The 13302-nt window shown below is 35.5% G+C and overlaps 1 protein-coding gene and 1 non-coding gene across 3 annotated transcripts in view; both read left to right on the plus strand.

Moving 5' to 3' along the window:
• JMJD1C (jumonji domain containing 1C) overlaps positions 1-13302 on the plus strand; it is a 320800-nt gene that overhangs the window by 135431 nt on the left and 172067 nt on the right. The gene's annotated exons all lie outside the window — the stretch shown is intronic.
• MIR1296 (microRNA 1296) lies at positions 5659-5764 on the plus strand. The gene has a single exon (NR_129574.1). It is a non-coding gene; the product is annotated as a microRNA 1296 (primary transcript).

Below are 13302 nucleotides of genomic sequence, written 5' to 3' on the forward strand. Positions count from 1 at the left end.
TATTCAGAAGTGTAATTGCTGGATTATATGGTAATTCTGTCTTTTATTTTGCAGCTACTGTCAGAGCAGCCATATTACTTTACATTCTAGCCAAGTCTTGCTCCCCTCAGGTTTTTGATAATAGTCATCCTAATGAGTTTGAGGTGATAATCTTCTTGTTGTTTTGATTTGCGTTTCCCTAATGATTAGTGATGTTGAACATCTTTTCATATGCTTATTGAGCATTTGTATATCTGCTGAAAAACGATTCTTCAAATTTTTTGCCCATTTTTGAATTGGACTGTTTGTTTCTGTGTTACTGAATTTTAGGGGTTCTCTGTAGTATTCTGGATTTTAATTTCTTATTAGATTTGATCTGCAACATATTTTCTACCATTCTGTAGGTTGTCTTTTCACATGGGTGATAGTGTCTTTCTATGAACAAAATTTTAAAATTTCAGTAAGTTAAATTTGTCCACTGTTTGTTTTCTTATCTTTGTCTTTGGTGTTATATCCAAGAAATCACTGCCAATTTCATTGTCATGAAGTTTTTGTCATATGTTTTTTAAGAATTTGAATGTTTTAAGTCTTATGTGTAGTCTGTTGATCCATCTTGAGTTAATTTTTGTAAGTGCATTAGATAAGGCTCACTACCTGTTAGTGAATATTCCACTTCCTGCCATCATTTGTTAAAAACACTGTCCTTTCTCCATTGAATATTCTTGATGCTATTCTCAAAACTTTTTTTGCCTTACACATAAGATTTTATTTCTGGTCTTTATTCAGTTTCTTTGTTATGTATATCTCTCTTTATGCCAGTACCACACTGCTTTGATTTCTGTTAGTTTATAGAAAGTTTTGAAATCAGGAAGTGTAAGTGCCTCAACTTTGTTTATTTTGAAGATTGTTTTAGCTGTTTGGTGTCCCTGGGGATTCCATTTCAGATTCAGGATGGGTCTGTTTCTGCAAGAAATGTGGGGATTTTCATGGGAATTGCATTGAATGTGTAGATCACTTTGGACAGTATTGATCTCTTAATAATCCTTACAGTCCATGAACACATATCTTTCCATTTATTTTCTGTGTCTTTTAAATTCTGTTAGCAGTGTTTTATGGGCTTCTCTGGTAGTTCAGATGGTAAAGAATCTGCCTGCAGTGAGGAGACCTAGGAGATGTGGGTTCTGTCCCTGGGTCCAGAATATCCCCTGGAGAAGGAAATGGCCACCCACTCCAGTATTCTTGCCTGGAGAATTCCATGGACAAAGGAGCCTGGTGGGCTACAGTCCATGGGTCGCAAAGAGTTGGACACTACTGAGCGACAAACACACTGCGGTGCTTTGTAGTTTTCAGTGTACCAGTGTTTTCCTTCTATGGTTAATTCCTACGTAATTCAGCTTTTTCAATGCTATTGCAAATGGAATTGTTTTGTTAATTTTATTTTCATATTTTTCATTACTAGCGTATAGAAATGTAGTTGACTTTCATGTGCTGATTTTATATCTTTCTTCTTAGCTAACAGATTAATTGTGAAAACCTGGAAAATTTTCCAGAGCAAGACAAGGATGATACTTAGACAACAGGGAAAAAACGATCTAAGTTTGGAAAATAAGTAGTAAAAGTTTTGTTTGGCAATGGTATGACTTTGTGTGGTCATACCATGCACAAATGTGAAAGCTAATAAATGAGGGACTTCCTGCACTGTCCAGTGGTTAACTCTTTGCCTTCCAGTACAAAGGGTGTGGATTAAATTCCTGGTCAGGGAGCTAAGATCCTGCATGCCTAAGGCCAAAAATAAGTAAATAAAACCAAAACGCAAAGCAATATTTTAACAAATTCAATAAAAACTTGAAAAATGGTCCACTTAAAAAAAGAAAAAACTAATGAATTCAGCAGACCAGCAGGATACAAAATCAAGGCTTTCTTTTAATCATTAGTTTTAGCTGCTACTGCTAAGTCACTTCAGTCGTGTGCGACTCTGTGTGACCCCATAGACGGCAGCTGAGGCTTCATTAAAATAGTAGATTCTGAAAATAAAATGTAGGTCCAGGGTTTTCTATTAGTTAATGTTTCATTCTGTTTATTTCTCCTCAGTTTTTAATGGCTGCATAATATTGTATCCTATGATGATCCATTTACCTAGTGTTTGGTAATTTCAGTTTAGTTCAGTCGCTCAGTCCTGTCTGACTATTTGAGACCCCATGAAACGCAGCACGCCAGGCCTCCGTGTCCATCACCAACTCCCGGAGTTCACCCAAACTTGTGTCCATAGAATTGGTGATGCCATCCAACCATCTCATCCTCTGTCGTCCCCAATCCTCCCACCTTCAGTCTTTCCCAGCATCAGGGTCTTTTCAGATGAGTCAGTTCTTTGCATCAGGTGGCCAGAGTATTGGTGTTTCAGCTTCAGCATCAGTCCTTCTAATGAGTATTCAGGACTGATTTCCTTTAGGATGGACTGGTTGGATCTCCTTGCAGTCCATGGGACTCTCAAGAGTCTTCTCCAACACCACAGTTCAAAAGCATCAATTCTTCAACACTCAGCTTTCTCTGTAGTCCAGCTCTCACATCCATACATGACTACTGGAACAACCATAGCCTTGATTAGACGGACCTTTGTCCGCACAGTAATGTGTCTGCTTTTTAATATGCTGTCTAGGTTGGTCTTAGCTTTTCTTCCAAGGAGCAAGTGTCTTTTAATTTCATGGCCGCAATCACCATCTGTAGTGATTTTGGAGCCCCCCAAAATAAAGTCTGTCACTGTTTCCATTGTTTCCCCATCTATTTGCCATGAAGTGACAGGACCAGATGCCATGATGTTCGTTTTCTGAATGTTGAGCTTTAAGCCAGCTTTTTTCACTCTGCTTTCACTTCCATCAAGGGGCTGTTTAGTTCTTCACTTTCTGCCGTAAGGGTGGTGTCATCTGCATATCTGAGGTTATTGATATTTCTCCTGGCAATCTTGATTGAAGCTTGTGCTTCTTCCAGCCCAGCATTTCACATGATGTAGTCTGCATATAAGTTAAATAAGCAGGAGGACAATATACAGCCTTGACGTACTCCTTTTCCTATTTGGAACCAGTCTTGTTCCATGTGCAGTTCTAACTGTTGCTTCCTGACCTGCATCCAGGTTTCTCAGGAAGCAGGTTGCCTGGGATGCCCATCTCTTTCAGAATTTTCCACAGTTTATTGTGATCTCCACAGTCAAAGGCTTTGGCATAGTCAGTAAAGCATAAATAGATATTTTTCTGGAACTCTCTTGCTTTTTTGATGATCCAAAGGTTGTTGGCAATTTGATCTCTGATTCCTCTGCTTTTTTAAAAATCAGCTTGAACATCTGGAAGTTCATGGTTCACGTACTGCTGAAGCCTGGCTTGTAGAATTTTGAGCATTACTTTCCTAGTGTGTGAGATGAGTGCAATTGTGCGGTAGTTTGAGCATTCTTTGGCATTGCCTTTCTTTGGAATTGGAATGAAAACTGACCTTTACCAGTCCTGTCGGCACTCCTGAGTTTTCCAAATTTGCTGGCATATTGAGTGCAGCACTTTCACAGCATCATCTTTCAGGATTTTTAAATAGCTCAACTTGAATTCCATCACCTCCACTAGCTTTGTTTGTAGTGATGCTTTCTAAGGCCCACTTGACTTCACATTCCAGGATGGCTGGCTCTAGGTGAGTGATCACCCCATCCTGATTATCTGGGTCGTGAAGATCTTTTTTGTACAGTTCTTCCATGTATTCTTGCCACCTCTTCTTAATATCTTCTGCTTCTGTTAGGTCCATGCCATTTCTGTCCTTTATTGAGCCCATCTTTGCATGAAATGTTCCCTTGGCATCTCTGATTTTCTTGAAGAGATCTCTAGTCTTTCCCATTCTGTTCTTTTCCACTATTTCTTCGCACTGATTGCTGAGGAAGGCTTTCTTATCTCTTCTTGCTATTCTTTGGAACTCTGCATTCAGATGCTTATATCTTTCCTTTTCTCCTTTGCTTTCTACTTCTCTCCTTTTCACAGCTATTTGGTAATTAGTTTGGTGATTTAGTTTTTTCTGAATTTTTGTTACTAGAAAAAAGTGTAATCAGTGTCATTGTTATAAATATATAAATCTTTATCTGAATCTGATTATTTCAAAATTTAGGTTCAAAGTAATAGAATCTAAAGGGTATCAACCTGAAAACAACAAAATCTAAAATATCCTGATACTCTACACAAATTATTTGAAAGTTATACGTAACTTCCATTGTCCCCAGTAAATGAGTGTTCTCATCCCTCCCTGAATCTTAAGCCTCCAGTTCCTTCCCTGTAAGCATTGATTACTTGTTTTCAGAACATCTTGTTTTAAAACTCAAAGAAACATTTTAAAGGGGGGGATTTTTACAATTCAGGAACAAATTGTGGTGGTTTTTTTGTATCTTCTAATTTGGTATTTTAAAATACGATTTTATTGTTTTAATTTGCATTTCTTTAATAGGATGAATATTTTTTCATATTTATCAGCAACTTGCATTCTTCTGAACTGTATTTTCAGTTACATATTAGAGTTTTGTGTTTTTCTAATATGTTTTGTGTTTTTGTTAATATGACATTTAAAATATTATTACAGATATATTTTTTGTGGTTTGCTCAGCTCATTTTAGGAGAGAAAGTGTGTTTTAATTGTATGTTTATTATATTTAAAGAAAGTCTGTCTAATGTAATGTCGTTCTTAATTTAGATAGGAAGTGTCTTCCTTTCTGTTTCCTTTATTTGTTCCAGGGAGCTGTAATTATTAATAGAACAAATAATAAAAATCAGAATGGATGGTATAGCCTAGAAAATAATGATTTTAACTTTAAGACTTTGTAAACATTCATTTATGTGTAATATAGGTGACTAAAATTCTGTTATTTGTTCACTAAAACTTATTTCGGGAGATCTACAACCAGTAGGTACGAATTTCTGAATTTTAGAATTCATATAGCATAATAAAATACTATGCATACACATTGGAGTTATTTTAGGGAAACATGTGAGGGGGCCATAGGATGAAACTTAGTGGAGCGTTAGTCTCGTCTCTGATTCTCTATAGGTTTAATTTTGTAATTGTTGGCACAAGATCGTTGCTTTCTTGTTCTGTACCTAAACATATTTGTGTTATCTTCTTTCCAGTTGTTTTCACACCTCGTGTGGTACCTGTTAAATATTACATATTGGTTGTATTATCTAGTTTACTCCTTATTCTAAGAAATCAGTAGAAACCAGCAAATATACCGGCTGGTTTTTGGAATGATGACTTAAAAGAAAAATCCTGTTATCTCATTAACCTATTCTAAAGTTTACATTAAAATTTTTATAGTAAAACTTCAAAAGTGGTATAGTATAATAATACCCAGGTCACTTCTCTGGAAGTGTCTCTTGTCTCTTTCATCTTTCTTCCCAGGATCTAATAGCATCACATGTATTGAAGCACCGCATATATAACATACTGAAGTGGTGTCTTTCTTTCTGCTTAGTCCTGTACGATCGGGGTACCACCTGAGGCCATTCTGATGATGGAAGCCAGGGTAACTTACATTTTTATGTAAGTTACGTAATATGTTGTTAAATTTATTTTATCTTTTAATGAAATAAAATACTCATGAAATCCCATTTATCTGCACCAGGGAAAGAAAGTGTTGCATTCATAATTGAAATCAACGAGTTGCCTACCTAACTGGGTTAGGGCCCTGGCTCCATCTCCTTTAGGAAAACCTTCTGTGGGGAGTGGGGCTTTGACCCTAACCTAGCTGGGCTGTAACACTGCTGCATTTTCTAAGGGGCTGAGTTTTCTGCTACTTTCTGCTGCCCCAGCCTTCCAGACCTCCCCATCCAGAATTAATTTCACTATCTTGTGCTCTTTCAGAACATGGTTTTTGTAACTCTGTTTTAACAACTGGCATATTCTACTTTGTATTATACCTATTTGTTTATATGTCTGTCTTTCTCTAATAGATTGTAAGTTCTTTGAGGACAGGATCATGTCATGGTCATCTTTGTGTCATCCTAGGAATCTAGCAGAGTGCCTTACCCATGTTCAGACAGTGAGTAAATGCTTAAAGTGATGAATTTCCTCTATCCCAACTAGTGAAGAAGAACCCCACTAGGAGTTAAAGCAAATTTCCTGCCTGTTACTTTATGCTAAGACCAAAGTATAAGAGAGCATCATCAGCCAGTTATGGTAATGTCAGCTACAAGTGTTGAACATGGCAAGTAGTTAAAAATAAAAAGCAAAAATGTTTAGAATAAATACTCTTGTTCTAATCAAATCAAATGTGATTCCTTAAGTTTTCATAGGGAGAAATGAAATATCTTCACTGTCAACTAAATTTTCCAATCTAAAATGATTATCTGAATTTCTGGAATGAGTTTTAAGAAGCTCTGACTTCTCTTTTTTCCAGTGCAACTCTTCCTTCACTAAATAGGTTATTCTGGATTGGCTTCACCAGGAATTGTGATTGGATCATAAGCATGTCAACCTTCATCAGTATATTTCCTTTTGGTTATTTTGCCTAATGAAAATGCTTTTTACTTGCTCTCTATTTGAAAAAAACCCTCTCAAGGTAGAATAGAATTCACCTATCTTTGGGACACACTTGGCATTTATATTCAGCTCTTATGTTGCCAGACTTGGTTAGATTATGACTTTAACCAAATTTTATTGAAATGTGAAGATATGCCATATTCTGTGAAGTGAGCTTTGACATAAATTCGTTTTGAGGGTTTTTACATATTGATCGTTGACATTTTCAGAATTAGAATTCTTAGTTTTACAATTCTTTGTACTTAGTAAATAAGGAAATAATATACTTTAGGATTATTATTTATCCAGAAGATAAAGCATTTTATGAGATTAAATTATATATAGTAAAGGATTAAACTTTTTAAATGAAAAGGTCTAATACTAAAAAGGATTCCAGTGAATAAACATGTCTTTCATTTCTTGTGTGTCATCAAATGACATTATTTGGGGGAAGGTATTAAGTTGCAAGAACCATAAAGAAGTTTCTACTCTTTGATTAATTATTTCTTCTCAGGAAATTATCCTTATAAAATAATTATTAAAAAGTAAAAAAATTTTAATAAGCAATTATTTTAGTTCATCCATTGTTTATCAGATACCTAGGATGAGTCAGACAGTCATGCAGATGGAAGAATTAAAGACATAATGCTATATGCAGAAAGTTGTTCATTAAGTCCTATTAGAAAAGAAAAAAGGAAACAAATTTCTGAAAATTTGTGAGTGGTGTTGAATTAATATTCTGAGAGATTAGTTAGTTCAGTCATTCAGTCGTGTCCAACTCTTTGCACACCTATGGCTTGCAGAACGCCAGGCTTCCCTGTCCATCACCAAGTCCCAGAGCTTGCTCAAACTCATGTCCATCAAGTCGGTGATGCCATCCAACCATCTCATTCTTTGTCATCACCTTCTTCTCCCACATTCAGTCTTTCCCAACTACACGGTCTTTTCCAATGAGTCAGTTCTTCGCATCAGGTGGCCGAAGTATTGGTGTTTCAGCTTCAGCATCAGTCCTTCCAATGAATATTTAGGACTGATTTCCTTTAGGATGGACTGGTTGGATCTCCTTGCAGTCCAAGGGACTCTCAACAGTCTTCTCCAACACCATAATTCAGAAGCATCAATTCTTCAGCACTCAGCTTTCTTTATAGTCCAGCCCTCACATCCACACATGACCACTGGAAAAACCTAGCTTTGACTAGACGGACTTTTGTCTGCAAAGTAATGTGTCTGCTTTTTAATATACTGTTAGGTTGGTCATAGCTTTTTTTCCAAGGAATAAGCATCTTTTAATTAACTTAATGGCTGCAATCACTGCCTGCAGTGATTTTTGGAGTCCCCCAAAATAAAGTCTGTCACTGTTTCCATTGTTTCCCCATCTATTTACCATGAAGTGATGGAACTGGATGCCATGATCTTCGTTTCTGAATGTTGAGCTTTAAGCCTTCTTTTTCACTCTCCTCTTTGACTTTCATCAAGAGGCTCTTTAGTGCTTCTTCAGTTTCTGCCGTAAGGGTGGTGTTATCTGCATATTTGAGGTTATTGATATTTCTCCTGGCAGTCTTGATTGAAGCTTGTGCTTCATCCAGCCCAGCATTTTGCATGATGTAGTCTGCATATAAGTTAAATAAGCAGGGGGACAATATACAGCCTTGACGTACTCCTTTTCCTACTTGGAACCAGTCTGTTGTTCCATGTGCAGTTCTAACTGTTGCTTCTTGACCTGCATACAGGTTTCTCAGGAGGCAGATTGCGTGGTCTTGCATTCCCATCTCTTGAAGAATTTTCCACAGCTTGTTGTGATCTACACAGTAAAAGGCTTTGGTATAATCCATAAAGCAGAAGTAGATGTTTTTCTGGAATTCTTGCTTTTTCAATGATCCAATGAATGTTGGCAATTTGATCTCTGGTTCCTCTTCCTTTTCTAAATCCAGCTTGAACATCTGGAAGTTCATGGTTAACATACTGTTGAAGCCTGGCTTAGAGAATTTTGAGAATTAACTTTGCTAGTGTGTTAGATTAGTGCAATTGTGTGGTAGTTTGAACATTCTTTGGCATTGCCCTTCTTTGGGATTGGAAGATAATCTGAGAGATTATACAGCTTTAAGATTATAATTATGAATACTTTAGGGAAACATGAACAAATAAAATTTAAGTAGAATCATCCTGATTATAGTGGTGTTAAAACTATCAATATATATTAGAAAGTATTATAAAGTAATTAAAATCATCCTTCAAAATGGAAGTTTAATGCCTAAGGATAATTTCTTTTTAATGAAAACAACTGTTGTTTCCCAAGAAAGTAGAAATTCTAATGTAATCAGTTTATCTGGCAGTTTTATTTTGGAAATAGTTTTCTTCAAATGAGTTAGTTTATTAGTTTAAGTTTCTGTTGATATATTTTGATATCTACTTTTTATATTAATGCAGCATTTTTAGTATCTATTTTTAACAGTTCAAAGAATTAAGACTTCCTGATAAAATTAACAATTCAAACAATGACCAAGTAAAATATAATATAATAAGTATCATATTTAAGATTTGTTTTTAATTCTGTCTGAATTACTGTTTGCCCAGAAGGGTACATGGCATGATATGACCTTAGGGATCTTCTAAAATAGATTTCGAGAGTGCAGTTGGCTGAAAAAGACAATAGAAGCCTAGCAGCCATGTAGGAAGGGAGTGTATTAAAGAACATAAGCCTTGATGTTGGACTTCCTGCTTCAAACCTCTGTTGTGCACTTTACTCTTAATATCTGGATGAACTTAAATAATTTATTCTCCTTATGTCTCACTACCTTCATAGTAATAGTATTTACTATGTAGAGTTGCAAAGGTTAAGCAACAAAATTTATACATAAAAACCTCAGAGCAACAAGGTTCTACTTTATAGCACATGGAATTATGTTTACCTTACACTTTACAGTGTGGTAAGGTGTAATAGAGAATTTTGTATGCACACACACATATTTATATATGAAAGTGTTGGTTGATCAGTAGTGTTTGACTCTAATCAGTCTGTATGGCAGAGGAAGTTGCTATGCTGCTAACAGAATTGACTCTTGTGCAATATATCAGATACTATTATGAACAGGCTTAGTTACAATTGGCCCTTACCCATTTTATTGGAATTCTTAAGTCAGTTTGAAACACTCTGTGTCACTCAGTTCACAAGCTTGTACTAAGACTATTTATCATTGTGTGGGATTGGATATTATCAAAGATAAGACTCACTTCTCTCTTACAGGCAGTACACAAAGAGTAATGAGAATATGTTAATTACATTAATATTAGAAGTATATTTTAAGATATGTCTTATTGTGATCAGTCACAGGGCAAGGGCAGTCATAGTTCATTGGTATAAATTGCAAGTGCTGCGGAGGAACTTCAGTAGGTTTAGAGGTCTATAGGAATCCCATGGGTATGCTGTTGGAACCTTAGCAATTAAGATGGAGGGCCATTTTCCCGAGGCTATTTTGACTTCAGTCTGTCAGACGGCTCTTTTGTGTCAGAGTACAAGTTCTTTCCCAGTCCTGGTGCCTGCCTGGCATTATTTGTTGAGTCTGCCTGACCCATTTCATTAAAAGCTCATTTTTATAGGCTGATTGCCATCTCTTGCTTTCCTCCTGGAATAGAGACCCTCTAATCTGCTTGTTCTAGTTAGTAAATTTTTTCTTCCTGAGCTTGACCAGCTTAACGTTCAGGCTTAACGTTCTTTTTCTTTTTAGCTGTTACAGTTAATAATAGTCAAGGAATTGGATAGTTAGCTTATTTTAAAAATTATACATTTCTTTATGTATTCAGTGTGCCAGATCTGTACGAGTTAGATTCATCCTTCCTAAATTCCACTGATAACCTTTAACTCTATTAACTGATCATTGTCTGGCTACAGTTGTATACCATGAATGGTCCTTCGTCACCCATGAATTAAAAGGTTTATCATCCCCTACCCTCTTATTCTTTTTCTTCCCAGACTACACAGTTGAGGTAGTTAGCATTTGTCATGCAAATCCCACTTCTGACATCAACTGCACTAATCTCAGTTAACGGTACAGTTTTGAACAGTCTTTACAAGACTGCTCTTACTTACACTGCTGCAAATTCAAGGGTGTTTGAAAACTATCCTCAGGTTCAGTAATTTGCTAGGGGGACTCAGAACTGACTGAAAACTGTTATGTACTAGCCCATAGTTTGTTGCAGAGAAAAGGTATAAATGAAAATCTGTCAAAGGTACAGAGTCCCATGGAGCTCCTTATCATCTCTCTGTGGAATCATGAAGAGCATTATCTCCTCTTGACCACATTGTATAAAAATATGCATGGGTAGTTGTAAAACAGGGAAAGCTAAGGCAAGCCTTTGGTTTTGATTGTTTTTACTGGGACTTGATAACAAACTGTTCATATGTAGAGTCATCTCTTGTGTTGTTGGAAGAGGGTGTTTTGGTATGACCAGTGGATTCTCTTGCAAAACTCTGTTAGACTTTGCCCTGCTTAATTTTGTACTCGAAAGCCAAACTTTCCTATTAATCCAGGTATCTCTTGACTTCCTCCTTTTGCATTCAAGTCCCCTATGATGAAAAGGACATCTGGGTGGTTTTTATTTTTTTTTGGTGTTCTGGAAGGTGTTGTAAATATTCACAGAACCAGTCAGCATCAGTTTTTTCAGCATCAGTAATCGGTGCATAGATTACTGTGATGTTGAATGTTTAATAATTTATTAAAAACCTTTATATCCTAAAATTATTTTGGAATCATTCTCTTGATATTTGACCTTCCCATTATAAGTATTTGCCCGTATCTGTTTGTCTTTTGTAACATTGGAATTGCTTGGGGTTTTTATTTTATTGCTATATAATTTAAAGCAGCCAAAAGCAAGTAGCCATATAAAATATAGATAGATATTGTTGATTATATTTTCTTCTTGTCCAGAAGTATGATTGTCTGTTTACCATGTGTTCTCATTTGAGAAATTATTTTCAGCTCTTGAATGGAAAAACTCTACTTTGGTGTTGAGTTTTAGATGTTTGCCTCTTTATAAAAGTAGCTTCCCTTCACTGTATATTTTTTTAGTTTATAAATGGTCACAAGTAACTTAAAATGCAACAGCATTATATATATATATATGTTACATGATAATTTCATTCATTCAATATGTATTTTAAAGTTTGCTACATGCTAAGCATTATGTAAGTACTATAAATCCAACAAGTATGGTCCTTGCTGTCTGACACATAATTATTTAAATGCACCTGTGAAGAGTTATATGAAAAATGCAGATTTCTCGTGATTCTGTTTTAAAGTATATTTATTTTACTTAGTTTGAAAACATATGATGTTAGTTTTACTTTTTTACATGTAATAGTATAAGTAATAATAACATCATTTGATTTTTGAGGTCTTAGAAACTTCCAGAAATTTTGTCAGTGTTTTTACATTATCCTTTTGAGGTAGATATGTTTATTATCCCTATTTTATAGATAAGTAAACTTGAGACATGGTATGATTAACTGTTGAAAGAAGTAACTGTCTATTGAAAAGTTCAAATAATTATGTAGAAGTGATAATCTTTTCTCATTCACTTTCATATATTTCCTATAGGTATCTCTAGTTAACAGATTGTCCTTTTAGAATTTCCCACTTTTCTTCCTCCCTTCTTGGTAAATGGGCTCCAAAAGTCTTATTTTCAAATTAAATAGATAACTTACTGTGAATATACTGCTTTATGAATTGTGTGATTTTGATATCTTAAGTTGAAATAGTTAATGTGAACTATGAAAGATTGGCAAGCCATTGTGACATCTAAACTGGGTAAGCCCAAAGATGGTTGTGCTAATCTTGGGGCTCCCCTGTGGATTTCAAAGAATATATATAAGATGATTTCTAAGGTCTTTTTTAATTTTCAGGAGAATATGAAGGTAAGGCATATCAAAATAATTCACTTTCACAGTTGAAGAAAAGGGGGACTGACCTTTTTGCGTGCAGAAATAATTATAGATTTAGAATTTTTTTTGTCATTTTGAATGTATGTCTCCTACGTTTGATTTAGTAATATCAGGAAGTCTCTGGTATATGCTCCTCCACCTGGTATTATGGCATATGGTGTGTGTGCAGGCAAATCTTATCTTTTATAATCTCTGAGGTAGAGTCAGTAATATATAGTTAGTAGTGGTATATATGGGTTTGAATAAAGTCTTTTGCAGTCCTTATGATGTAGCACTGTAATGTACAGATACATAGTATAGCCCTGATACTTTTTAAATTTAAAATAAGTGCTATTTATGTTTTTTTTTTTTCTCATTGGAGTATGTGGAGTCCATTTAAATATAGCGTATCTGAAGAACATTAATTTTGGAACATCAGATAAATTTTGTTTTAGAAAAGCAGCGATGCATATACTCTTCTATTTCAGCTAAATTATGGTGTTACTGGGCTTTAAGTCAACTTGCTTTAAAATTTCATCACTGTGTAGTACAAATAAAGCTGAGTCTGCTCTACTCCTAACTTGGTATGTAATTCACTCAGTGTCTTTGTGACACCATAGACTGTAGCTGGCCAGGGTCCTCTGTCCATGGAATTCTTCATGTGAGAATATGAAACGGGTTCCATTTCCTTCTCCAAGGGATCTTCCCAACCCAGGGATCGAACCTGTGTGTCCTGCATTGTAGGCAGATTCTTTACCATCTGAGCCACCACACCAGGGAAGCCCACTAACTTGGCATCCCTCTCATTATTACGTATTATCAAAAGTTAACGCACATGAGCATACACTATCTTTTTTGAATAAGTAGCTAGA

Source organism: Capra hircus, chromosome 28 (assembly GCF_001704415.2).
Source record: "Capra hircus breed San Clemente chromosome 28, ASM170441v1, whole genome shotgun sequence".
Lineage (NCBI taxonomy): Eukaryota > Metazoa > Chordata > Mammalia > Artiodactyla > Bovidae > Capra > Capra hircus.